The 27,801-nt window shown below is 46.0% G+C and overlaps 1 long non-coding RNA gene across 1 annotated transcript in view; it reads right to left on the bottom strand.

The window, feature by feature from the left end:
- Window positions 1-24,028: 24,028 nt before the first annotated feature.
- Window positions 24,029-27,801, bottom strand: part of LOC146344275 (uncharacterized) — a 61,972-nt gene continuing 58,199 nt past the window's right edge. Inside the window, exons 3-4 of the long non-coding RNA XR_014792603.1 lie at window positions 26,221-26,342; window positions 24,029-24,539 (exon numbers count right to left, since the gene is read on the bottom strand). This is a non-coding gene — a long non-coding RNA (uncharacterized LOC146344275). The remainder of the gene's footprint in view (window positions 24,540-26,220; window positions 26,343-27,801) is intronic.

Here is a 27,801-nt window from a genome sequence, read left to right as displayed (position 1 = left end):
CCTGGAGCTGATCATACAGAAGTATGGTGGTGGAAGGAAATCCCGCCCCCTTTCTCAGAATTTAATACAAGGAAGCATCCAATCTACAGGTTTCCTTGTTTTGCAAATGGCAGTGAGAAATAGAGAGCGTAAGCCAGGGGTAGGCAGCTTGTGGCACTCCAGAAGTTTAGGCCTACAATTCCCATCAGCCCTAGCCAGCATAACCAATGAGGGCTGATGGGATTTGTAGGCCAAAATATCTGAGGGGCCACAAGTTGCCCATCTTCCTGAGGACAGTTCCTTCCCATATCACAGTTTAGCAACTCCCTTTAGGATGGCGGCCATGGAGGTAAGAAGGATGCCAAGGATGGCTTTTCTTACATAGCTTGCGAAGGGCTACCCAGCCAACTCTGGCTGTTGGTCCGTTTTCCCCACCCCTCCATGCTAACACTTCCCAATCACCAGCTAAATCCCTCTTCTGATCGATATAGCCTGCCATGTTTCAGGCAAAGGCTGTGCAAGTACTGCAGAAACATCCATTATAAAAGAGGATGAGTTCTTGAGAGAAAATGCACTTGAGAAAATATGGATCCGATGGGTGACTTCTTTGTTGAAAATGGATAGATGACAAATGTCAAAGGCATTGTTTGCTCGCCCCTGCCATCACCTTGGCGAAAGAAGGAACTTGAGCTGGGACACTAGCACAAAGCTTTTTGGAAGGAGAGTAAGGCTGGCATGCAAGGGTCTCAGGAGACATCAGCCATTTGAAACAATGATCACATCCCTTTTCTTTTTCTTCCAGGTAGCCAGCTCCCCCCCCCTCCTTGTCCAAGTATTGAAAGGAGAAGTTGGCAGGCGACAAGACTGTTTTGTTCTCACAGGCAGTTATAGGAACAGCAAAGCAGTAGCTAACTTATGGTCAAAGGATGCAGTCACTTTGGGATGATGGATTTTAAACCAAACCAAGAAGTGGCATGCGATGGTTCCCAGGAACCACCTGATCTTGATCGTACTTGGGCTGATACATAGGACCAAGCTATGGGGAGAGCATTCTCACCACAAGATAGCTCCACCCTCTGCATCATCCTGTCAAATCATAAGGAGCACTGATGTGTGGTAAAATGTTTAGAGGACGCATGGTATCATGGATGCTTGTAGGGCTGTGCACAGCTCCTTTGACCCACTTCAGAGGCCACTTCAGAGGTCCTGAATTGGCCCCGACCCGCCTTGGCCTGCTCCGGAGCTAGGCCGACCTGCTTCGGGCTCCAGATCCGAAGCAAGATCCAGAGACCCAAGCCCCCCCCCTGCTGCCGCCATGCCACCGTTACCACCACCAAGACTCCTCACTCCTTATCTGGACCTGCTGGGAGTGCCCACAGCCATTGGCCTCTGCAATGGAGTTGCCATTTTTAAAGAAATGGCAACTCCTCTTACCAGAAGAAGAAGAGTCGCCATTTTGAAAGAAAATGGTGACCCCCTCCAAGATGGCGATGACTGTGGGTGCTCCCCAGGAGTCCAGGTAAGGAGCAGGGGACTCGCACAGCTGGCCAGGGTGGCTGTCCAGATAGGGCTGAAGTGCCCCTGAAGGGCTTTGGAGTAATCCAACCTGCTTCAGAGCGCTTTGGCCTGATCCTGACCTGCTCCAGAACTGCACTGCTTCGGTCCGAAGCTCTCTGATCCACTTTGGGATTCGAGGTTTGGACCAAAGTAGTGCAAAGCTCTAGATGGTTGTATGCATTGGCTCCTTTTTATGGATCAAAACAGGGAACTTGGTAATACAGGCCTAGTTCTCCCTGAGGTGATTAATCTGTGTCTGCACTGTTGTACTTCAGACTTCAGGTGAAGACTCACAGGATTCAATGCTCTTTGATACAAAAAAAAAAAACCCTGCACATCGTAGGCGTCCATGTCAGGGAGAATGCTAGGCATCGTTTCTATGTTCAGAGAAATCATTTGTATGTTCATAGAATCATAGAATAGTAGGGTTGGAAGGGGCCTACAAGGCCATCGAGTCCAACCCCCTGCTCAATGCAAGAATCCAAGTCAGAGCATCCCTGACAAATGGCTGTCCAGCCTCGTCTTGAAGGCCTCCAGTGTGGGAGAGCCCACCACCTCCCCAGGTAATTGGTTCCATTGTCAAATGTTGGAGCATTCAGTCATGGGAGCCCCCATCTGCAGTCCAAACTGGTACTAGAATATTGCTAGAATAATGCCAATGTTTACTACAAATAATACAAATGTACCACAGAGGAACCCCAAGTGGGGTTGGAGAAGAAGTGAAGTGATGGATCCTTCCAGGAGGGCAACCTTGCTGTGTTTTTTGGCTAGGACGATCTCTTCCGCCCCCCACCCCCAACACGCACACACCAAAAACCATGAGAAGGAATTAGCTTAGCTATGTCAGATCCAAGGTTGCATAGCTGATTGGCCCAGTCCATTCTCCTCTCAGGGAAATAGAAGGGTTTAGAGCCCTCCAGTGCCTATTGCCAATGGGAACACCACCAGGGGCAGAGGTCCGTTTACACCCGTGGAGCTTTTTGCATGTGAAAATGGGTCTTTGGGGCAAACAGAATGGAGCGCCACCAGCAGTGGGGGGGGCTGCTACCCAAACCTAACTCCTCCTGGTGTTTGTCCAAGGGTTTAGGATTGTTCCATTATTGTCCCCCCCAACACACACACACACACACACACACACACACCATTTGTAAACTAATCTGGGTACTTCTTGGAGTGAGCTGTAATGTGATGATGATAATGATGACGATATACCTCAGTGGGGGCCAAAACAGCCATGTCACAGAAGATCTGTGATTGGATCGTCCAGTATCTTTTTCTTTCTTAACTTCAAAGCAGTTATGGGGGCTGTTAATTTAATTATGGAAGCAGTGTGTGTGTGTGTGTGGGGGGGGGTTAACCCTCAGTGGGAGAAGTCCCATTTTGACCTTGTGGAGCTTTAAAGGAAAAAATGGTGTTCCGGTTGCAGTCAACATATCAAAGCCATGTTTGAATATGGATCATTGTGCAGTTACTGTGAAACCACTGATGAGCTCTGATCCTTGATGCTTGACCAGCACAATCCTGATTCACTTCTGTGGATCTTTGTACCACTGGAGCGCTTCAGCAACAGAGCTGTTAAGAAATGATATCATTTTAGGGTAGGTGTGCAAAGGCACCTTCAGAAATCATACTCACAAAAATGGAATTTTAATCAGGCTTATCCCCTAAGGGCTCCTGGATATGCGTATACAAAAGCTCCACTCATTATTTTGGGAGGGAAGTGATCATCAAAATACTTCCTACAGAGATGCATACACAGGGCTTTCAATACCAGTGATTCCCCATGTGTGTACTGGGAAACACACATGTGCTGTGAGAGGCTGGTGTGCCTCGAAGAATCAAAGTCACCATCTGGACTGCATCCACCATTCTATGTCCCTCAGAGCAGGAAGGCTTTGTGCAGCACCCGTCCCATTTCTTTCGTCAATATATAGACAATAATTTCATCCCAAGGGAGGGAGAAAGGAAGCACTAGGATTTTCTGATGCAGTCCGTACCACAGATGACAGTTCTGGGAGAATCTCAGAAGCATCACTCCATTCCCCAAAGCATCCTGAACCCTTACTGGGGGCGGGGTGGGGGGGAATGTTAGAAGGCAATATTAACCAGACTAACCTACAGTTGCAAGGGCAGCACCTAGGGCCTGATCACACAAGTTTCTAAATTGTTTTCCAGTTTAAAATTGGGCTGAAAGGTGACTCAGATGTAAGGTTATAAATAAAATAAATAAAAATAAGCATGTATATTTTTGTACAAAAGAGTATTCTGGGAAATGATGGAGAAAATATGTATTTATTTGAATGCAAGTATGCCTCTAGTTTTATTGCATAAAAAAATTATGTGCCTTATGTATCAAAACTTTAGGACAGAGGTGAGCAGCAGAACGTAGTTCTCCAGATGTTTTGGAGTTCAACTCCCAGAAGCCCCTGCCAGCCTGGCCAATGGTCAGGAATGCTGGAAGTTGAAGTCCAAAATAACTGGCGATCTACGTTCTGCTCACCCCTGCCTTAGGAATCACTGGTCCATATGACTGATTAACCTGAGATAACAATCTAAGTTTGCCCTCATTATTAGACAACCTTACATAGTTACTTGGGCACATGCTTTGCAGGGAAAGCATCTCGGCTTCCACAGGGTATGGAGGAAACTTACTCAGGCCAAGATTTCAGCAGCAAATGGGGCAAGGAAGGAATCCAGTGGCCATCATACAGAGCATGAAATATGAGTAGGTGAGTAGGTGAGCGGTCACCCATAATGATCCAGAAGGAAAACATTAGGGTGTGGAGGGGGAAGAGATTAACTGTAGACTTTTATAGGATGACTGGCTGGCATGAAGGTGCTGGGAGGTGAGGTCCAAAATATCTGGAGATCTACTTTCTGCACACCCCTGGGACAAATGACCATCTGTCAACAGCAGAGTTAATATCATGGAGCCCCTTCTCATGTTATATTTGTGGCGTAGTAATCACTGGACCACTGCTACTTTTCATATCACTTCAGTAATGTGAGAACCACATGGGAGGAGCCAGGGTCCTCATCACCCATCCCAGAAACTCCAGCAACATGGCGAGGAGTTGTGGTAGTCTCCTCTCCCATGGCCTGGGACTGGTCACATTACCTGAGTAGCATGGGGAAAGTGCTGCACTAGGGCAGCTGCCACACCACACATGGACCATGAGAAGAAGCCCTCTAGCCTTCACAGATGGGTAGAGCTCAGAGCCACTGCAATCTATATTGTGCCCGTGGCAGTTAAGTTTCTGATACTGATTGATATGATCCTGTGAAACACTCATAATTGTAATATCCCCACTGTACAGAGAACAGAGCTGTCAAAATGTCTACAGTCCAGTTTGTGTGATGGAAAGGAACATTGTCCATTTGGGTGGGATTAAAACCTCACACAGGTCCTAGGAAGAGAAGTAGGTTCATGGGAAAAACTGATGACTGGAATGTACACATTTTTGTATGCATATTTTGACTGGAAAACTGCATCACAAAAGTGGAGAAAGTGAAAACACGGAAGTATAACTGTGCTACAGTTTGCATGTTGGTTCGGAAAGAGTGAATGAAATAAATGTGCATTCAGATGCAAACTGAATACATTTCTACCCCTTCACCAGCTTTGTCCCATCTTCTAATGCAGGGGTGGGTGACTTGTGGCCCTCCAGATGTTTTGGCCTACCACTCCCATCAGCCCTAGCCAGCATAGCCAATGGTGAAGGATGATGGGAGTTGTAGGCCAAAACATCTGGAAGGCCACAAGTCGCCTATCTTTGTTCTAATGTTAGCACATGTTTGCCAACAGTGCCTCACATGCGCCTTTTCATATTGCCAGTGGGAATTATAATGCCAACACTGGCTATGGCAGACAGCTATTTGAAAACCAATCCTCTTGCTTCCCAAAGCAACAGAGTAGAATTTAAAATTAAATGAAGAACAGAAACCATAGAAATGTTTGGAAGAATCATCGAAGAGTATTGATGCAAACAGAGAAGATACTTACCAACTAAAAGGTTCTATGGTTGGGTGTTTTGGTCATGTAATTCACAGCAATCAATGAGAATTTTGGTGAGACTAAGGAGTCAACCTCCAGCAAAGGAGATCGTTACCTTGTTGTGGTGCTGGAGCTTGAGCACCTCAGTGACGTCATGAGCTAAACCATGAAAGGATACCCAAGATGGGAAGGTCATGGCAGAGAGGTCAGACTAAATACGCTTCCTGGGGAAGGAAACAGCAACCCACCCCAGTGTTCTTGCCATGAAAACTAAATGCATCAGTACAATCAGAGATATGTCAGTATACCATCGGAAGATGGGACTCCCAAGTCAGAAGATGGTCAAAATGCTACTGGGGAGGAACAGAGGATACGTTCAACTAGCCCCAGATGTGATGACGCAGCTAGCTCAAAGCCGAAAGGACGGCTAGCAGCCAATGGTGCTGGTGGTGAATGACGAATCCGATGTTCTAAAGATCAACACACCATAGGAACCTGGAATGTAAGATCTATGAGCCAGGGCAAATTGGATGTGGTTATTGGGGAGATGCCAAGATTAAATATAGACATTTTGGGTGTCAGTGAACTGAAATGGACTGGAATGGGCCACTTCACATCAAATGACCACCAGATCTACTACTGTGGACAAGAGGACCACAGAAGAAATGGAGTAGCCTTCATAATTAATAATAAAGTGGCTAAAGCAGTGCTTGGATACAATCCAAAAAATGACAGAATGATCTCATTTCGAATTCAGGGTAAGCCATTTAAATATACGCCCCAACCACAGATGCGGAAGAAGCAGACGTAGATCAGTTCTATGAGGATCTGCAGCACCTATTGGATAGTACGCCAAAAAAAGATGTTATTTTCATTACAGGAGACTGGAATGCTAAGGTGGGTAGTCAAACGACACCTGGAATTACAGGCAAGCATGGTCTGGGAGAACAAAAGGAAGCAGGACATAGGCTGATAGAATTTTGCCAAGACAACTCACTGTGCATAACAAACACTCTCTTCCAACAACCTAAGAGACGACTTTATACATGGACTTCACCAGATGGTCGACACCGGAATCAGATTGACTACATCCTTTGTAGCCAAAGGTGGCGGACATCTATGCAGTTGGTAAAAACAAGACCTGGAGCTGATTGTAGTTCAGATCATGAACTTCTTATTGCACAATTTAGAATCAGACTAAAGAGAATAGGGAAGACCCACAAATCAGTTAGATATGAGCTCACTAATATTCCTCATGAATATGCAGTGGAGGTGAAGAATAGATTTAAGGGACTAGATTTAGTAGATAGGGTCCTGGAAGAACTATGGACAGAAGTTCGCAACATTGTTCAGGAGGCGGCAACTAAAAACGTCCCAAAGAAAAAGAAAACCAAGAAGGCAAGATGGCTGTCTGCTGAGACACTGGAAGCAGCCCAAGAAAGAAGGAAAGCAAAAGGCAACAGTGATAGGGGGAGATATGCCCAATTAAAAGCAAAATTCCAGAGGTTAGCCAGAAAAGATAACGAATTATTTTTAAACAAGCAATGCGTGGAAGCGGAAGAAGATAACAGAATAGGAAGGACAAGAGACCTCTTCCAGAAAATTAGAAACATCGGAGGTAAATTCCAGGCAAAAATGGGTATGATCAAAAACAAAGATGGCAAGGACCTAACAGAAGCAGAAGAGATCAAGAAAAGGTGGCAAGAATATATGGAAGATCTGTATAGGAAGGATAGTAATATCGGGGATAGATTTGACGGTGTGGTCAGTGAGCTAGAGCCAGACATCCTGAAGAGTGAGGTTGAATGGGCCTTAAGAAGCACTGCTAATAACAAGGCAGCAGGAGACGACGGTATCCCAGCTGAACTGTTTAAAATCTTGCAAGATGATGATGTCAAGGTGATGCATGCCATATGCCAGCAAATTTGGAAAACACAAGAATGGCCAACAGATTGGAAAAAATCAGCTTATATCCCCATACCAAAAAAGGGAAGCACCAAAGAATGTTCAAACTATCGAACAGTGGCACTTATTTCACATGCCAGTAAGGTAATGCAAGATCTTGCAAGGTAGACTCCACCAATTCATGGAACGAGAATTGCCAGATGTACAAGCTGGGTTTAGAAAAGGCAGAGGAACTAGAGACCGAATTGCCAATATCCACTGGATAATGGAGAAAGCCAGGGAGTTTCAGAAAAACATCTATTTCTATTGACTATTCTAAAGCCTTTGACTGTGTGGATCATAACAAATTGTGGCAAGTTCTTGGTGGTATGGGGATACCAAGTCATCTTGTCTGCCTCCTGAGGAATCTGTATAACGACCAAGTAGCAACAGTAAGAACAGACAGACTGGTCCGGAACAACGGACCAGTTTAAGATTGGGAAAGGAGTACGGCAGGGTTGTATACTCTCACCCTACCTATTCAACCTGTACGCAGAACACATCATGCGACATGCTGAGCTTGATGAAGCCAAGGCTGGAGTTAAAATCGCTGGAAGAAACATTAACGATCTCAGATATGCAGATGATACCACTTTGATGGCTGAAAGCGAGGAGGATCTGAGGAACCTCATGACAAAGGTGAAAGAAGAAAATGCAAAAGCTGGGTTGCAGTTAAACCTCAAAAAAACCAAGATTATGGCAACCAGCTTGATTGATAACTGGCAAATAGAGGGAGAAAACGTGGAGGCAGTGACAGACTTTGTCTTTCTAGGCACAAAGATTACTGCAGACGCTGACTGCAGCCAGGAAAACAGAAGATGTTTACTTCTTGGGAGGACAGCAATGACCAATCTTGATAAAATAGTTAAGAGCAGAGACATCACACTGACAACAAAGGTCCGCATAGTTCAAGCAATGGTATTCCCCGTAGTAACCTATGGCTGCGAGAGCTGGACCATAAGGAAGGCTGAGCAAAGGAAGATAGATGCTTTTGAACTGTGGTGCTGGAGGAAAATTCTGAGAGTGCCTTGGACTGCAAGAAGATCAAACCAGTCCATACTCCAGGAAAGAAAGCCAGACTGCTCACTTGAGGGAAAGATATTAAAGGCAAAACTGAAGTACTTTGGCCACATAATGAGAAGACAGGATACCCTGGAGAAGATGCTGATTCTAGGGAAAGTGGAAGGCAAAAGGAAGAACGGCCAACCAAGGGCAAGATGGATGGATGATATTCTGGAGGTGGCGGACTCGACCTTGGGGGAGCTGGGGGTGGCGACGGCCGACAGGAAGCTCTGGCGTGGGCTGGTCCATGAAGTCACGAAGAGTCGGAAGTGACTGACTGAATAAACAACAAAAGGAGTCAACATTAAATAATTTTTTAGCATTTACCAGTGAAACAACTGTCTTTATCGCTCACATAGTTCCACACCAATCAATGAGAGTTCTGTGGAGAGTAAGGGACTATGATGAACAAAAGGACTTGATGCTGTTGCTCAGTGGTAGGTAGAGTACATGCTTTGCATGCAGAGGGACCCAAGTTCAGCCCCCACTACTTCCAGGTATGGCAGGAGAAGTTATTTATTTATTTATTTATTTATTCATTCATTCATTCATTCATTCATTCATAACTAGCATTTGTATCCAGCCCTGTATCCTTAAGATCTCAGGGCGGCGTACAGATAAAATGAATTTACACCATATAAAACAATAAATAATTTAAACACCTAAAAGTATATTCAACTATTAAACAAGCTACCAATTAAAATCTAAAACAGTAAAACAGTTAAAACAGTGTGCTACTTTAGGGAATGCATTTAGCCCTCAAAGGCTTTGGTAAAAAGCAATGTTTTTACTTGGTGCCGAAATGAAACCAATGCCTGCGTCAATCGGGCCTCCAAGTGGAGGGCATGCCACAACTGGGGTGCCACAGCAAAGAAGCTCCTCTCCCACATTCTACCATAGTGTAAATTCCTGCCTGAAACCCCGAAAAGTTGCTGCCAGTCAGTACTGGCAACACTGCACTAGATGGACGAATGGTCCGACCCTCCTGTGTTCCTAGGACTTCTGCCCATGCATCTACAAAGTAGCTGTCTCTGTGTACCTGGTTTACTAAACTCTGGCTAGCTTGTGCACATTGCAGATAATATTTTTTTATCTTCTGAGATGGAGAAGAACTTTTGGGGGAAATGGTGCTTCCAGAGCCAAACGTTACGAGCTGGGCAAATTCATAGTCCAACCACTTCAGCCAAATCCCCAGTTGCCAGATCTAGAGAAAGAGGAACCGGCTACTGTAAAGGGGTAAAAAAGAAGGTGGGGAGGCAGACTCTGTTTCATGTATTGATTTGAACTAAACACCCGGACAGTCTTTGGCTACAGATGTCTGGTCACACAGGGAGTGAGTATTTAAATAAGGATTTCCTAGTCAGACTAACCACCCCAAATCTATATTCTCAGGAAGGGAACCCTTTTATCCCCAGTCATGTAAACAATCTTTAGAAGTACATTTTAAATGCAAAAATGAACACACAGCAATTAACAATTCAGTGTTTCCCCCCTTCCCCCCCACCTTTTATAGTTGGTGCTATATTTCTTATACAAGTAACGAGTGGGTTTAGTTTTTTGGTTATCAGAGGGAGGGAGGGAGGGAGGGGAGAGAGAAAGATGAAGAGGGTGAGCTTGCTGAAATCTAAGCAGCTGGCTTATAGAATTTTTGCTGCCGTTGCTCGAGCACGTCAGCATTATATAGTTCCTTGATCACTGGGGACGTTGCGATCTGTCTTCAGCTATTTGTGCTCCTACAATAACTCTAACTGCTAGCTCTGTGATTTCTACAATTTGTAGGGAAGACTAAATTGTTTCTTGAAATAGGAACAAAAAAGAGGTTTAAAGGGAGAGAAAGGGAGAGAGAGATGCTTGGGATGAAGGAAAAATTACAATGAAATTTATGAAGCAATGCTTTCTTCTTACAATGAAAAAATTCAGGGCACCATCCTGCCTAGATGGTATTTCCACTGACATGGAGGGCCTTCTCTGTCCCAGCTGTATAGAGGCAGATACTGCTTACTCAGTGAATAGATAAAGACACCCTGGAGCACTCTATTATTACTTCAGATGCTCCAGGGCCTTTGCCAAAAGAGATATATGTATTTTCTCAAGGAGCTCCCTGAACAACAGGCAGGCACTCTTTTTGCAACTGTGGGAGAGCCCAGTTAATAGTGCCTCTTGGTGTCCTACCCTTTATGCCCCAGAAAATAGCAAGGTTTTTGGGCGGGAGGGGGTGTCTTCATGACAACAGAATGAGAAGCGCATTGGACTATTATCTGGATTTTCATGGAATCGGCTTTGGTCCATCAGGGTCACAGGAAGCAAGAAAAGCTGAGTGTACTGTACCTTTAAAATCTGCTTTTCATGGGTCACACAGCATTTGAAAGCAACATACTTCCGAATTGAGTGGGGGGAGTAGAACTGAACAACATCAACCCGGCAGGTGCTGCTCAACCAATGAGAGAGGCTTGTTTCCTGCCCCTGTCCAGGATTCTCCCAGCTACCACGTTATCACCCCTGACAGCATCTGAAGGCTCCCCATGAGAGCACCCCACCAGCACAATTTCACCTCATTCCAGCCAACAGTCAGGGAGTTAGAACTTCCACCCCCTTTCTCCTTTTCTAGGGAATAAATATAGGGATCTAGCTGCTTCACCCATTGACAGTCTGCAGCCTGTGTTGCCCAGTCATAAAACTCCAGTTGCACACTTCCAGGGAGGAAATACAGCAGTCTAGCTGCTTCACCCATTTTCAGTCTGCAGGCCCTGTTGCCTGCTTTACCCCCACTGAGAATCTGTAGCATCTTTTTTCCCATTGAGAAAATCGGAGCTGCACTGTTTCAAGTAGTAGCTATCTAGCAAGATGGAGTGGACAGGAGTGGGAACTTGCAGGCCCGGTATTTCACTGTATCGATACGGGGATACAGTGAAAGAATGCAGGAGAGGAGGCAGCCAGCAGAGGCAGCAGCAGCGCTAGCAGAGGGAGGCAACTCCAGCCAGCCCTTTCCCTCTGCATAGAGAAGCAGCGAAATAACATAAGCATCAGAGACGGCTCTCAAGGAGGATGGGCTGGCAAATGGAGGCTACAGGTGAAAAGGAAGTACAGTGCGATTCTGAAGTCACAGAAGATCGCTCTAGCGCTTTGATGAGTTGGTTAGCTAGTTCCTCTAGATACCTAGGTTACTGAGGTCATGGCCAGGTGAAAGACACACCCCTAGGAACACCCTATCATACTGAATTTAAAGTGGAGGGCTGGGCACCCAGCAGCTGAACCACAGGGGAGCCGAATTCAAGAGAAAACAACGGAGTAAAAATACTCTGCACAAAGGCAGCTTCCCCACAGGTAAACTCCAGGGTGGTTGCAGACTGGCCATGACATCATGTGCCACAAAGGACCTCCAAATGGTCCCAACTCGCAACAAATGACCCATGAAGGCAGGTCCTGAGAAAATAATGGCAATGCCCAATGGCAGTCACTGTTTCGCCCTATAATGCCCTGGAACTATGCTGAACAGGAAGTTGTGGCAAAGGAGAAAGAGAGCCACTGCCACCACCCACTGGTAAGCTCCCAACTCCCCTCCAATTTTGTCACTCCTCTGGAAATCCCCCCCTTTTGAACCCCCCCTTTTGCCCCTGCCCCCTAATTTTGAGCCAAACATTCAAGAATTCAAATGTTCGGCTCGACCGTAGTAGAAACCAGCTGACACCCGACACCATATGAAACTGCCATTGGTCTACAGCATGTTGTCGTTGCCCTACTGATCAGCCCCTTGCTTCCTCTAAGTCACACAGCTGTATCTTAGCCTGGCTCCACCTGGTGGCTTTAGCTCTGAGGTCAAGGAATGCACATCTCCTCCTGTAGGTGCCCTTCAACCCCCCCCCCCCCCGCATCAGTAATAGCCCAATTTTCCTAGGATATAACCATTTCTCAGGCACAGAACTCTTATCTTTAGAGACTTTAGAGTGGAGCAATGGCCACATCCTGGTGCATTTGAATGGGCCTATTGGCTGGGATGTATATTTGATAAATGACTGCTTTTTAATTTCGTTTCTGGCAGGGCTATTTGTGTAATTTCCCATTAATTATTGTATCATTTGTTTTTATTACTGTTACAGTCTCTTTTTTATTTGTTTGTCAGTCATTTTATTTCTGCTTTAACTACAGTGGAAATCCAGCCTGTTTTCTGATGTGCATAACTTTGGTGTTTTTCAGGCATGAGATTTTCAGTTCTCCTAGATTCCTATGGCATCAGATATGCCACTTTTCTGACGGATTGACAAAGTTAACTCCATTTTATAAGCAATTTTTAAAATGGGGTGACATTTTCTAAGCTTCCCATTGTTTTATGCTTCAGATTGGAGAGTTTTCATGGTTTGTCACTTTCAGAGCACTCCAACATCCTTGACCCTACAGAATGTTCCCTGAAGGTATCAATTTGTGAAGCAATGCTGTGCAATGACTCATATCAGAATCTCTCCTATGAGAAACAAATACGAGAACCCAAATGAAAGCATTTTTAACTGTTTATCCTATTCATTTCTATATTTCCATATGTTTTTCACAGAAATACCTTAGAAACAGTGTATTTGTTTCATTTTTCATTCATTTTATTATTCATTTAAACAATGTATACACCAGTTACTACATCTAAAAAGGCATCTCATAATGGTTAACAATAGAAATGAATATTCATCCCCTGCCTATTGGTAAGCTAACATGTTCACTTGAACTTTAGGGTTGAGGCAAACATTAAGACAGCCATATGGAAGCTGCTTTAACAGTCCTTTATCTTCTTGGCATGGCAATAGCTCTCTGCACCATTTGGGTAATTTCCCCCCAAACCACCAGAAATAGTTCAAATTGGTCTGAGGTGGCATGATCTTAAATATTTACTGAATATTCTCTGAACACCAAAATTTGCCAAATATTCATGTAATATGTGTTATCTGTGTTTGGAAACCACTGAAAAAAATATTTTAACATTTGGGAGTTAATATGCAATAGCATTTGATGGTTGACATGCAGTGGTATTATGATATTGACTATGAAAGTATATTACTGATGAGATTTTAAATTTTTTGGCTGCCAAAATCAAAGTAGCAGGAGATGCAACAAGCCTAATGCACTACAATTTTGAAGAAAATTTCACTACCTGAATTCAAATCTCAAATCCAAAATGTGAATGTGTGAAAATTATTTCAGCTCCATGCTACACAGCACCAGTCGTTCTATCAGTTGTTTGCCCTCTGTTGTTTTTCAGTAAAATTCCATGGTGGTGCTGCTGGAAAGGAAAGAAAGAACCTTCTGTCTAAGAATACAGCAACTACTCATGATTTCTGTGTTTGAGAGTGAAAAATCACATACTCATAGCAAAGGATGTGGGCAACAGGGCTTCTCAGACAGTTCTCCTGGATCTACAAAAGAGGGATGACATGTTGTTACGCAAGATATTGCTCTATTAAGCTAATTGCACAGAATGAGAAAGTGGTAGAGTTCAGTTGAAGTTTCCCAGAATGCATCTGGACAACGCTGTTATGGTGCCCTCACCATACCCCATTCACAGGCGTTTAGGGGGGACCCAGACAATGTCATTGTCTTCTGGTCATAACTTTCCCATGTATGTATGGACTGTGTAAAATCTGCCCCATCTGCTTTTCGCAGATTGCGAGGTGCCTTTTGTTCTATCATTCACCCACAGATGGATGTGAATTTTTTCTTTTTGTCATGGGGAAAAATATGCAAATAATTATGTAAATATTTACGTGAGCACTTACATAATTTACCTTAGTACGTAACTTTTAGCATATTGTCCCCCTTGCCATTCAACATTTCCTCAGCAGAGACATACATATTTCCCTACGAATTTATATGTGTACATTTCGGGAAAGTAAAAGAATCATCCGAAAGTCCATGGACTCCGTGGGGCCTGAGGGGGGTACTCTGCAGTGAATTCCACAGGTCAGATTCTTAGCAATCAGCTCATTTTACTCCATCTCGAATTTCTCTAGCATCCCTACATGTTCCCCCCTTTCTTTTGTCTGCTTTCTTAGCACAGAAACTCCATTCCAGGGGGCAGGGTGGGGGGAGAGTACCAGGATCCTTTCTTTTGGAAGCACTTGCAGAAGACATTTTTTTCTGAGAACATTTCTGATTTTTGTTTTTCTCACCCCCACCTCCTAGTGCAGAATCCAGTGGGGCACTTATGCCTCTGCCAATTCCCTTATGCCCCACCAATTCCCGTCCACAAGCAGAACCCACTGCTTGTGGAATGAAGACAGTGCTTATGGGGCAATCGGAATGAGTAAAAGCACTTGTTTCTGGAACAAGGCAAGTCAGTGGCGCTCGTATCAGGGGGCATTGCCACTCGTTTCAGGGCATCTTCTGGGAAGCACGAAATCTGTCGTGTATGAGCGGTGGGTCCTGTTCATGCAATGGAATTGGCGGGACCCACTGCTTGTGCAACAGAGTCAGTGGGGAGCAAGAGAATCAGTCAAGGCATAAGCGCCTCACTTGATTCTGCCCCTAGAAAAAGAAGGCCACGTTGCAGAATTTTCTCTGAATAACCTCCACCATTTTTTGTGTGGCAACCACGGCAGGTCCAGGGCATTGAGGAGAATGCAAAATGGTGGCCTGGCTGACAACACAGTTGCTTACAATGGCAGCAAAACCAAAACCAAACCAAACCTTAAGAAAAAAAAGAAAGGAGCTGTGCTACTAGTGGTGAACTCCATTCCTGAGAAACTGTAGGACAATTTCTCCTCCCCTTGGAGAAATTTGATGAAATGGTTCCCTCGGTTTCTCTGCTCACAAACAGAGTGAAGAATTGTGAGAGGCCATTTGTGCAGAGCTCTAAACTGCTCAGCACTGCATCACAGCATTCAGAGAAGAGAGAGAAGTGTGAAATCTGCTAGATGGCGAAGTTCCAATCTGTCCATTAGTCCAAGGAAAACCAGATTCCTCAGTAGGGATGGCGGAGAATTTCTCCCTGAATCTTCGGGGGGCCAAGCGCCAATGCATTCAGCCCCCCGAAATTGGTGGTGAAATTCTCCGCCACCCCCCCGCCACCCCCCCGGGATGGGACTTACCATAGCCGAATGTCCCTCCCAGCGGCTGGTCCTGGCGGCGGTTCGGCGGGCTTTCAGCGGGTGCGGGGGCGGCAGTCGGTCTTTCGACCGGCTGCTGCCGCCACCATTACAGCTGAAGAAAACAACAACAACAACCCCATGATAGGCTACGTAACAATTTACGTAGCCTATCACAGCTAGATTTCCAAAGACAGCCGTGATAGGCTACGTAAATCGTCACATAGCCTATCACGGGTGACTTTGAAAAAAAAAAAAAAAGTGCGCAGGCAAATGGCGGCGGCCCATGGACGCCGCCATTTGCGTTCCTTATTTTAGCACGTCTAGTCTACGTAAAGATTTACGTAGACTATGGCAAAAATAAGGGCACGCTATTTGCGTTGCCCTTATTTTCGCCGTAGTCTACGTAAATCTTTACGTAGACTAGACGTGCCAAAGACTAGACGTAGACTAGACGTGCCCATGTGGCGCCGCCATTTGCGTACGCGCTTTTTTTTTTCAAAGTCACCCGTGATAGGCTACGTGATGATTTACGTAGCCTATCACGGCTGACTGTGGAAATCTAGCCGTGATAGGCTACGTAAATCGTTACGTAGCCTATCACGGAGTTTTTTTTGTTTTTGTTTTTACTTTTTGTTTCGCGGCCAGGGAGACGGGGTGCTTCTCCCCGGCCTGAATTTCAGCCGGGCGAGGCAGGAAGCCTCCCCCCTGGCCTGAATTTCGGCCGGGCGAGGCAGGAAGCCTCCCCCCCTTCGCCTGAACTTCGGGGGGGGAAGCGAAGCGCCTCCCCCCACCGCGAAGCCAAGCTGCGAAAAGGTAAGTGACTTTTGTACATCCCTATTCCTCAGGCCCCCACATCCCTAGTTCTATCTGTGGCAGCAGCACACACACTTTTTCAGCCAAGGTCACCCGGGGGCAGGACTGACCTGACCCAGCTCCATTCCCAGGGAGCAGCACTCGGGAAAGGGTTGCAGTCCAGGGGGTATCTGCACTGGTAGTATTGAAATCGGAGGAAATACACAGAAAGAGCTCAAATGGTTAAAGCAAAACCAGACTGCAGAATGCCATTTTTTTAAAGTATTTTTACATTTCATGTCTATTTGAGGCTTGTGTTTGTTGGCATCCTCATGGCTTATTATTTCCATGTTTCTGGGTTCTCATCTCTTATTGTCAGTCTCATGAAAGCTTGTTAAAAAAAAAAAAACACCTTGTATTACTACATTTCATCCTGCCTAAAGCTTTAATGGTAAATCATATGGAAGTTAAAGTAAATGGAGGAAATTCACTTTAAAAGAAATGCTCTCCATTGACCCAGTTTTAAAGGTAAGTATTGATTAGTTTGTTTTGTTTCATTCTTGATGGAGGAGTGGGGACGGGCATATAGCTGGAAACATTTCCCTAAGTAGTAGGTGTAAAGTCGGAAAATTTCAAGCAGAAAGGAGGTTGGTAACGTAAACTTTTGGGGTCTGGCCCAACCGTCAGGCGAGCAGGAGTCTGCTCATGGAATGGGACTTCAGTTCACATGGCAGGACTTTCCCACCCTGTCCCTCCTGCAGCCCCTCTGTGCACCCCTAAATTTCTTCCAGAGGGTCCCCCACCCCTCTGGAACAGATTTGGGGGGCACATGAGGGGCTGCAGTGAGGAAGGGAAAATCTGTTCCACCAGCGGGTCCCTTCCAGCGGTTTGCACATAGTTCTCTTGACTGGGGCAAATGTACATCCCGATCTTGTGCTCTCTCTATTAAGGCCTAAGGAGTGGACATTTCCCTTATTGTCCCTGTCAACACCTTCTTCCAGCCCTGCTGCCACCAGGAAGGATCAAGAACTGCAGATAGGCCAGCCGTCTGGGTGAGGAAATGCCTCATCCCCTAGAGACCAAAGTTTCTGGTGCTATCCAGGCATGGCCTGAAGGCACATGAGACAGCCACCTTGCTGAAGCTTAAAGCAGGTCTGGGTCTGGTCAGTGCTTGGAGGGGACACCACCTGGGAACTAGGGATGTACGAAAGTTCCGCTACGGATCTCGGGGAGGCCGAATACCAGCGCATTCAGCCCCCTGAAATCGATGGCGGAACGGCCCGCTACCCCCCCAGGACGGGACTTACCTGGAGTGGATCTTCCTGGCGGCAGCAGCTCCAGCAGCGGCTCTGGCGGCGGTTCGCCAGCGGCGGCGGCTGCGGGTCTTCCGACCGGCTGCCGCCGCCGCCATTTCCAGGTTTAAAAAAAACCAAAAAAAGGTAATAGGCTACATAAAGATTTACGTAGCCTATCACGGCTAAATTTTTAAAAAGCACCGTGATAGGCTACGTAAATGTTTATGTAGCCTATCACGGCTGATTAAAAAAAAAAAAACGCGCGTACGCAAATGGCAGCGTCCATGGGCGCCGCCATTTGCGTTCCTTATTTTGGCATGTCTTAGTCTACATAAAGATTTACGTCGACTACGACAGCAAAAATAAGGGGAACGCAAATTGCGTAGACGCTATGCTATTTGCGTTCCCCTTATTTTCGCCGTCTTAGTCTACATAAATGTTTACGTAGACTAAGACGTGCCAAAATAAGGAACGCAAATGGCGGCGCCCATTGGCACCGCCATTTGCGTACGCGCGTTTTGTTTTGTTTTAATCAGCCGTGATAGGCTACGTAAACATTTAAGTAGCCTATCACGGCTGACTGCAGGGATGCAAACGGCGGTGGCTACGGCCGCCGCCATTTGCGTCCCTGCTAGCCAGCGGCCGGATATCCGGCTGCTGGCGGAGCCGGCCGGTGGCTCCACAGAATCGCTGTGGAGCACGGCCGGCCGGCCAGTACTCCGGGGGGGGGGGGAGGAACAGAGCGCCTCCCCCCCGGCGAGGATTCCGGGGGGAGGGACGGAACGCCTCCCCCCACACCATCAGCATAATCCCCGAAAGGTAAGTGATTTTCGTACATCCCTGCTGGGAACTACATGTAGCCACCTTGCGTTCCACAATGGAAGAAAGGTGGGATATAAATGAAATAAATAAATAAATTTGGCCCTGGACGCTACGTAGGACACATCAGAGTGGGGTGGGGCTAGAACAGCAACGCAGCTGAAGATGGACATTTTCCATCATCACCCCCCCCAAGTCTTCAAAAGTCACCACTTCCTTGAAAACATATTCTTATGCTATTCAATATTAATTTTCAGTTACCGTTAGCTGCCTTGGAGGCCTGTTGTCAGACAAAATGTGGGAATGAAATATTTTAAATACATTAATTATATCAATAAATAGTACCTTAGATAAACTTCCATAGCTGCCCTTGTTTGTGGTCACAAGACTTTTTAAAGAAAAGAAACTCAGATCTAAGTTTTTTATTTTTTATTTATTAACATTTATATGTACATTTTCTACTTATTCAGATGCCAATGTCACGTATTCTGCAAAGGCTTCTATGCAGGATTTATACATGCCGGCAAGCCTCCCAGTGCTTTCCCCAAGAACAGCCCAGTGAAGTGAACAGCTGACGGCTTAGGCAGGGAAAGACTTAGTGGCATTTACCCTATGCTGGCCATACTACCATTTTCCATGCAAGGTAATGCATGATACAGAACCATACTAACTAGAGCACAAAAACAATTTTATTCCTTTGAGAGCGTAGAACTCTGACTAGAATAAGCATGTTAAGATTTCAAGGGCACAATCCAATGGGGATAGTTGGCCGCCTCCGAACTCATAGGTGACCAACCATCCAATGCAGGTGGGTGGAGTGCGGAGGGGATCTTCTCCTCTGTGCTCCAGCCACCCTGCATTAGCAGCTAGATGGCCCTAGCTGGAACGGGGGCGGGGAGGCTGGACGTCACATAGGAAATGTTGTAATGATGCTTCCGCCATCCCTGCCCCCAGGAATGCCCCCTTTCCCCCCGCTCCGCACTGCTCTTCTGAGCATGGAGCTGGGGACGAATGGCACCTCTTAAAAGGTGGCGGGGGGGTGGAGGAGGTTTTCTGGGAACTGGCCTCAGAGCACTGGCTCCACGGTCAGTTCCCGGAAACCAAATAATCCTATGGCCATCTAGCAGCTGTCTGGCAGCCATAGGATTGCGCCCTGAATTCCAAAACACTGCTTAGCCATTTATGAGTTTACTATTTCCCAAAAACTACTGAGCTCACTGCCCAATTGCATTGACTTACTACGAAATTCCCAGAGCCACTTAATCCAGAGTTTAATCTCTTCTAGGGATGGATGAATCCCTTACCTGGCTCCACGCAGGGGCATCCGCAGTGGGGGGGAGGCACTCTGTCCCGCCCCCTAGAATCCTCTCTGGCCAGCTCTGCTCTGCGGCAGGTCCGCGGAGCTGACAGCCGGGGCCATCCACAGCCAGAGTGCCGGCCGCAGCCAGGCTGCTGCAGCCGCAAATGGCGGCCATCGTAGTGGCCGCCATTTGTGTCCTTGCAAGCAGCTGTGATAGGCTACGTAAGTATTTACGTAGCCTATCACGGCAAAGAGCAGGGATGCAAATGACAGCCGCTATGCCATTTGCATCCCTCCTCTTTGCCGTGATAGGCTATGTAAATACTTACATAGCCTATCACGGCTGCAAGGTCGCAAAGGGTGGCCGCAGCAGCCTGGCCGCGGCCGGCTGGGAAACCAGGTGCTGCTGCCGCCGCCGCATCCGCCCCAGGTAAGTTCCGTCATGGGGGGATTTCGCGGGGGGCAGGAGGCTGTTCCACCAAGGATTCCGGGGGGCCGGACTCTAAAGAATCCGGCCTCACTGGAATCCATGGCAGAATTCTGTGACATCCCTAATCTCTTCATCCCAAGAGAGTCAATAGGATGTAGCTAGCTTCCCACTATTGATTACTGTATTCCAAAAGAAGAAAGACCCATCTGTGTTAACTGAGATGTGATCGGCATTTAACACAATGAGAGGGGTAGTGGCAAATTCAGAAGTGCAGGATCCCTTTGTGACAGTCACAGCCACGCCCCCTCAAAGCCTCGCCCCCTCACAGCCACACCCCTTCTAAGATTGTACAACCTTGTAAGATATACAGCCATCAACTGGGATCCAAAAACAGCGCAGCTGAGAGTAAGGCGGGGATATGTCAATTGGACGTCTGCGAAAAAATGCAGGGGTGTTAAAATCTTTTTCATTCACTCACTCTAGGGATGTATGAATCCCTTACCTGGTTCCGGTCGGGGCATCCGCTGGGAGGGGGAGGCGATCCGGTCCTCCCCCCCAGAATCCTGCCCGGCCGGGAGACCAGCCGGAGCCGCCGCTGCCGCATCCGCCCCAGGTAAGCTCTGTCCCGGGGGGATTCCGTGGGGGGGGAGGCTGTTCCGCCACGGATTCCGGGGGGCTGGATTCTAAAGAATTTCTAAAGAATCTGGCCTCACTGGAGTCCGTGGTGGAATTCTCTGACATCCCTAACTCACTCACACACAAACATTTTAGGTTTTCAAAATACGATACTCTATGGAAGCTTCACCCTCTCAACTCAGCCCTCATGGACAGATCCCTTCTCATTTAAACAGCCCCCTTGCACACTCTCTTAGTGCCCCAACATTACCCATTAGCCTTTCCTAAGCTCCTTCATTATGTCTCCCCCATCCCACAACAGAAACATCCACACACCCAGCTGGATTGAAACACACACACACACATACCTTCTTTCTCCCCTCCCACAGCAACTGATTTTTTTCTGTTTCCCTTCCCTCCACCCGCGTTTGTTTGCCCAGGTACATGCCAACCTTGTACCAAAAATGGTAGCTGGCAGAGCAGGTTGCATTTGGCAATTCCGCTTAGTGCAGAAATTAATGTTCAAGAATTAACAGTGCAATCCAATGTGTGTTTATTTCGAATTAAATTTGCAGAGATCTTGGGAAGGCAGCTAAGGCTGCAGTCCTATGCACACTTACCTGGGGGAAAGCCCAGTTGGCAATTGAACATAGTGGGACTGACTTCTGAGTAAACACGCATTGGATTGTGTGATAAATCCTAAACACTGGCACAAACCAGCCACCTGCCCTGCCCCATAAGTAAATAATGATGGCAGCACTCACACACACACCCTCCTGCTGCTGCTGCCCTGGCTAGCAGCAGCCCTGAACGGGGGGGGGGGGCAGTGTTGCAGGAGATGAGGGCAGCACCAGGCGCGCAGGCAAGGAGCAGGGAGGGGTGGAGTTGCCAAGAGCTGAGGAGGAGAAGGGGGGGCGAGTGGATGCTGCGGAGCTCCCTCAGTCTCCCTCTCTCGCTTGCTCGCTCCCTTTGTCTGGCCAGCAGCCAAGAGGCAGCCGCCTGCACACCCTCTACCTCCCCCTCCTTCCCTAGCAGACTGCGACCCAGCTGGGGGCTGGCTTCAAAAAAAGTGCCGGAGCAACGCCCCGGCGCGACCCACTACCACTACACTGCTAAACACAGTCAAGCTATAATGTGATGTGGCAGATCTGTGAATGGATCTCTCCACCTTCTTTATTTTAAAGAAGCCATAAGGAAGGGGTTCAGATTTTGGTCAGAACATTGGTGAGGAGGGAAGGGGTATTTAACACTTTCCCCTTATATTGGTTTCTTAATTTAAATTGACTCCTAAACTGCTACTAGTACTGCTGGGGGAACAATATAGGCACGATACACTTACCTGGCTGCATTTTTTCCCTGCGGAGTTCATGGCCACTTGTGGGGAGGATGATTTCGTTTGGGCAAATAGGATGAGGGGAAAGGGCTAAACAATCCTATCCCAGTGTCATTGCTCCAGCTAAAATTAGAGCATTCCAGGACTACTTTAAAGTGCTTTTCTTTCTTTCTTTTTTAGCTGGGAGAACCAATCACAGATCTTCTGTATCGTATCTGTTTTGGCCCTAACAGGTGATATTCTCACATGAGAAACCTAGTTGTAGGAACTGAACGATGACTAATCCTTCATTCCTATCGCTGGGTAGTATCCAATGTTAGTTGTACTTAGAGTAGACCTATTGAAATGAAAGACCCATTCATTTCAATGGTTCTACTCTAAGTAGGACTAACATTGAATCCTACTCTCTACAACCACCTTCCCCAACCTGGTGCCCTCCAGATGTGTTGGATGGCAACTCCCATTGGCCATGCTGGCTAAGAATGATGGGAGTTGCTGTCCAACACAACTGGAGGGCACCAGGTTGGGAAGGCGTTGGATATAAGAATGCCGTTCCTATTTGCAGGTTTCTGTCTGTACAACAAAGCCCTCACCCACAGTTTGCCAGTCATAACCACCACCCTCATTCTTCCCCACATGTTACTGCCTTTGTTCCTAACTTAGCAAGGCTTTTTCTTGGAAACGTTGGGGGGTTCCAGAAGGAAATGCAGTGCTAAGCAGATCTGCCTTTAAGAGCATTCTGAAAGAAATTAGAGAAGAGGTAAGACAAACGCGAATTCCTTCATACATAGAACCTTCACTTAGGAGCTGCCAAGGCAAAGGAGCAGAGTCAGGAAGGACCTGACAAAGCGGAGAGGAGGCTGACCAGAAGATCTGAGAAGGAGAGTCACAATCAACAATAATTAAAGAGAAGAGATAAGAAAGCAAGATTGCCAGATCCTGGGGTTTGATCTGAAGTTTCAAGGTTTTAACCTCTTTCTCGGGATCTCCGGAGGAAGGAGTAACATTTTACGGGCCAGAACAAGGACCAGGCAGTTCCCTTCTTGATTTGATAAGAGCTTTTGCTAATATTTATGTCCATCAGTCTCCATTCCTACAGCACTAGGCACAGCCAGGCTCTGCCCACCAGGTGCTGTGCCCTGACTCCCCCAGGTACAACTCCACCCCTCCCCCATCAAGCTCCACCTCATGGTCTACCAATGCCGACAACTTATCTACCAGGCTTCTTCCCTTCAGAAAACCTAAAGAAACCTATGGGGAATAGCAAGCTCACAGAGAGCCTGGTCAGTATTTATTTATGTAATTAATTATTTTTTATCTTACCTTCCTGCCAAAAAATAGTGCTCAAAGTGATTAACAATAAAATCCATATTAAAAACAAAATCTTACTTAAAACATAACATGAACACAAATACATTAAAAACACAACTATAAAAGAGATAAACGTCACTGACCAATTAATGCCCCCCCCCCTTAAAATACTGAGTAGATATGAGCAAGGTACAGATGCCAATGAAGGCTGCGTGACAAGGCCTCAAGATACAGCCATTAAAATGGCATATTATTAACAGCTATTGCTCATTTAAAGGCTGGAGATCAGACGAGGAGCTGTACATTGCTAACTTCTAGACAAGAAGTCTTCAACCCATTTAGACGAGACCTGCCTTCAGCCCTGTGGAGAACCTCTCTTTCGAGTGAAAAAGCCTCTGCACTGGGGCAATCCCACCCCTTTCACCAAATGTGGAGAATCACCACCACCACTGGGCGATCCTTCCCTTCACTTCCACTGCCACCATTAAACTACACCCCTTAATTTAAAATATCAGAGGTACCAGGAAAGTAAACAAAGATACATAGTATTGTATTGAAAAGAAATAAAACAAGGAAGCTTATTATTTATGAATGTTGTTCATTCATGTTGTTACTACTTTTAATCAGGGTTTCTATACAGTTACTTTTACCACCAAGCAGGTGTTGGAAATCCAAGTTCCTACCCCATACCAATCTTAAGCCCTAACAAGCTCCATGGTTAATTCACAGGCATTAACAATGAGGGCTTGAAAGGCAGTCTTCTCTCTGGTTCAGTTTGACTTCCACCTGGAACCTTCAAGGTTGTTCACCAGGTTTCTCCTGAAGTCTTCAGTTTGGTCCAGCAGCTGCTCAGTCTTCAGTCAGACCACCGCCACCAGCTGTCACTCAGGCTTTAGCTCTTTCCCCTGAAGGTGGTCCAGGAGTCTTCCTCTCCCTACTTGCAGACCTTCTTCAACATCTGCTTCACATGCCCCCTCACTTGGCCTCCCGGTCTTGTAGCTGCTCTTCTTCCTGGCTGTTGTCTTCTTCAGGCTCCCCAGCCTGTCACAAAGACACCTCCTGATTACTTTTCCTCAAGCAAACTCTCCTCTCAGACTCCCCCATCAGAGTCCTCCTGACAGACTTCTCCACAGTTCCTCATATTCGCTCCAGTCAGAGCCCTCCAGCCAGTCAGCTTTGGCGTGGCCAACATTCTATTTCACCACCTCGGTATAAATTTAGGACCAATGGGCATCCTTAGAAGGTTCAGTTATTTTCCAATCAGATGGAACCAATTCCGCTCCTAACCCTGCTCCAGACCAAATCAAATACTACCTATTACAGACAAAGGACTTCACACCAGTCATGAAAACTAGGCAGGTATAAATTAATACGATAGGTCTCTAGCTGGAAATGCCCCACATTTGCATAATTTTGTTTACTCCCAGATGAATGGAGCATTTATTTTTATTTGTATTTTTAAAGCTTCATTTACCATCTCAATAATTACTTCTATTTTTGGTCTAATGTGAAAGTAACACCAGCTCCAGACATGTAAAATGCTTGTGTTGTAAAACAGTTTTTTTTTTTTTTTTCAGGCTGGCTAGAAACTGTAGTATTATGGTTTGTTGAAATTTTGGCTGCTATCCAAGAGCGAATGAGAGAAGACCATCCGCTTTCTATAAAAAGCTCAGTGTCCCCCCACCCCCCTTTTAGCCTCTTGTCATGGTACTAAATATAACACCTATTGGTATGCTCTGCTGATTTGAAGTGGAAAAGCTCTTGAGGTTTCAAAAAGGTATGTGTATTTCTTCACTTCCATCATACAATTAGTTCATGTGCATTGTGTGTGCAATCTCTTATTCCAAGATGTATATCACATGCGCACATGCATGCACATTTTTTTTAAAAAAGATGGCAAGTGCAATTTATCTCCCATTGGGGAGGAAGAAACCCAACATCTGCAGCATTAAATGAGCCTCTTGATGCCGGAATTGTCATCAATGATGACTTTGACAAAATGAGCAATCCATAATTTGCTCACTCCCTTGCAAAGCTGAAACAGATTTTCGAATAAAACACGAGAGCAGTTGCATATGGGGGTAAGTAGGCCTGCTCTTGAATAGGAACATGTGCAGGTGGTTGCTTAGCAGTGGTTCTAAGAAGCAGGACATCCCTAATTTGGAGGGTCGTTTGCATTTGAAAATGCTTAGCGTGAAGGAGCTATGAGTTCCCCACGGTAAAGCGGGGCTTATGCTTGCCAAAACAGCAGTTATTTTTGTTCCACAGTTAACTTAAACAAACCAGACAGCCCAAGGCAAAAGCAATGAGTGGTTTACACTCCAGCGAATTGGCCATTAATGCTGGCTTAGTAACATATTGGGGGGCGGGCAATTCTCTTCAGCAGTGATCCCTAGGTCCCCTAGAGTTAATGATAAACCTGCAGAAATAGAAGCACAAGAAGGTTCTTGCTTTTCCAGGTGTAGGCTGTATAATGGGGAGCCTTGGAACCAGTTTTGAACAAACATTCCAGTGCCTTTCTGCTTCTGTGCCTTGCATGAAGCATCCATTGGCAGTTCCCAAGATGCTTGGAACTGAGGCAGTCACCTGCCACATATTTCATGACACACTCGCCTGCTCTCTGTGTCTAGCTTGAATCTACATGCCCCCTTGCTTGATCATTCATTTACCCCTCCTGTTGCAACCATGGTTGTCACATACATTTAATATTAATAATACCTACCATTTCTATTCTAAAGCTCATTAGGGTGTCCAAAGTGTTTTTCTGAAGTGGAAGAGTAAGTTACACTCCATGCCAGCTTTTGCTGAAAACTTCTTAACTTCTCAGGAGCATCTGGCCAGCCACTGTAAGAAATTAATGTCAGACTTAGAGTCAGAGGTGGGCAACCTCTGGCCCTCGGGCCACATGTGGCCTTCAGTCTAATTTCAGAAGTCCTCTGCAAGTGATCACTTCAGACCTCTGGCAAGAGGCATCTCTGCCCCTCTCCCAGCAGTCTGCTGGTCAGGCAGGAAGAGGGAGATATAGTACAAGTGTGTGAGAGAGGGAAGGGTGTCACAAAGAGCAAAAGAGGAAGGGGAGGGAGGGAGGGAGGGAGAAAGAGAGAGAGAGAGAGGAAGGAAGGAAGGAAGGAAGGAAGGAAGGAAGGAAGGAAGGAAGGAAGGGGGGGAGAGAGAGAAAGACAAGGGTGTCCAAAAGAGGAAAAATAGGGTGTCAGAAAGAGAGAAAAAGGGCACACCCCATTCTTGGCCCTGCCTCTGCCTGCCCCTGGCTTTAGGCCCACCAACCATCAACATGTACCCACCCAGCATGTACCCCCTCAAAGGAAAAATTACACACACACACACACACACAGAGGAATGCAGCCTTCAACCAATAAAAAGGTTCCCCACTCCTGACTTAGATGATCTTTGGCCTGATCCAACAAGGCCGTTCTTTTGTCCCCATGTTCTTATTATGAGAATGATAGCAATTGTTACTGACAATGTTCAGGGCACTTCTAGGACCACTACTGTTGCTGTTACTGCGTTAACATTGTTGCTGGTTTTATTGTTAGCTTTTATTGTTTTTATGTTTTTATCACTTTTAATATTTTAACTGTTTTTATGTATGTGATTGCTGTAAGCTTCCTTGGGAGGCCCTCTGCCCTGAAAGGCAGCCACGAAATATTTTAAAATAAATAAATAAATAAATATTTCTGCATACAGCCTCCTGGTATATTAATGTATTGCTTGCTGCTGTTTTTTTTTCCATGGGCATGATCCAGCCAAAGTCAAGCACTTTCAGTCCCATTCATTTCATGAAATCAACAAGACTTAAATGTGCTTAATTGTGCTCAATATTGTCTTCGCTGTCATCTATTTGATGTCAGAAAATAACATTGTACTGCAAATAGTCCAATATAGGCCCATTCCGATTTGTTAATTGTCTTTGATCACACTTCTCCAACTTTTTGGTTAAGAGTGTAGACAGGGGAAAACTAATAGGCAGACCTGTTATTCAGAAGCCATTATTGGGAAATGAAAGTGACAATTTGCTTTCTTATCTAAATGACCAAATCATGGAACCCTCATTTCAGCCACTTGCAATTGGGCTACATATATATTGAATCTGGCACCTGATGATATTCAGTGTCCAAACAAAAATGAGCATGGTCTGTCACGGGTGAACACAGAGTGTCTTCAAAAATGGAACTCCTACAAAATGACTGGCTGTTTTCATTCTTTTTTCATTACAGCCTATTAGTAGAGTTTCTGAAAATCAGGGACGTAATCAGAAAGTCAAGGAGTCTGAGCTAATGAGTGT

Source organism: Heloderma suspectum, chromosome 5 (genome assembly GCF_057233095.1).
Source record: "Heloderma suspectum isolate Gila_16-S chromosome 5, 16-S_ref, whole genome shotgun sequence".
NCBI classification, from domain to species: Eukaryota; Metazoa; Chordata; class Lepidosauria; order Squamata; family Helodermatidae; genus Heloderma; species Heloderma suspectum.
Note: the sequence above shows the minus strand (reverse complement) of the source record. Positions and strands in the feature narration are given on the sequence as shown.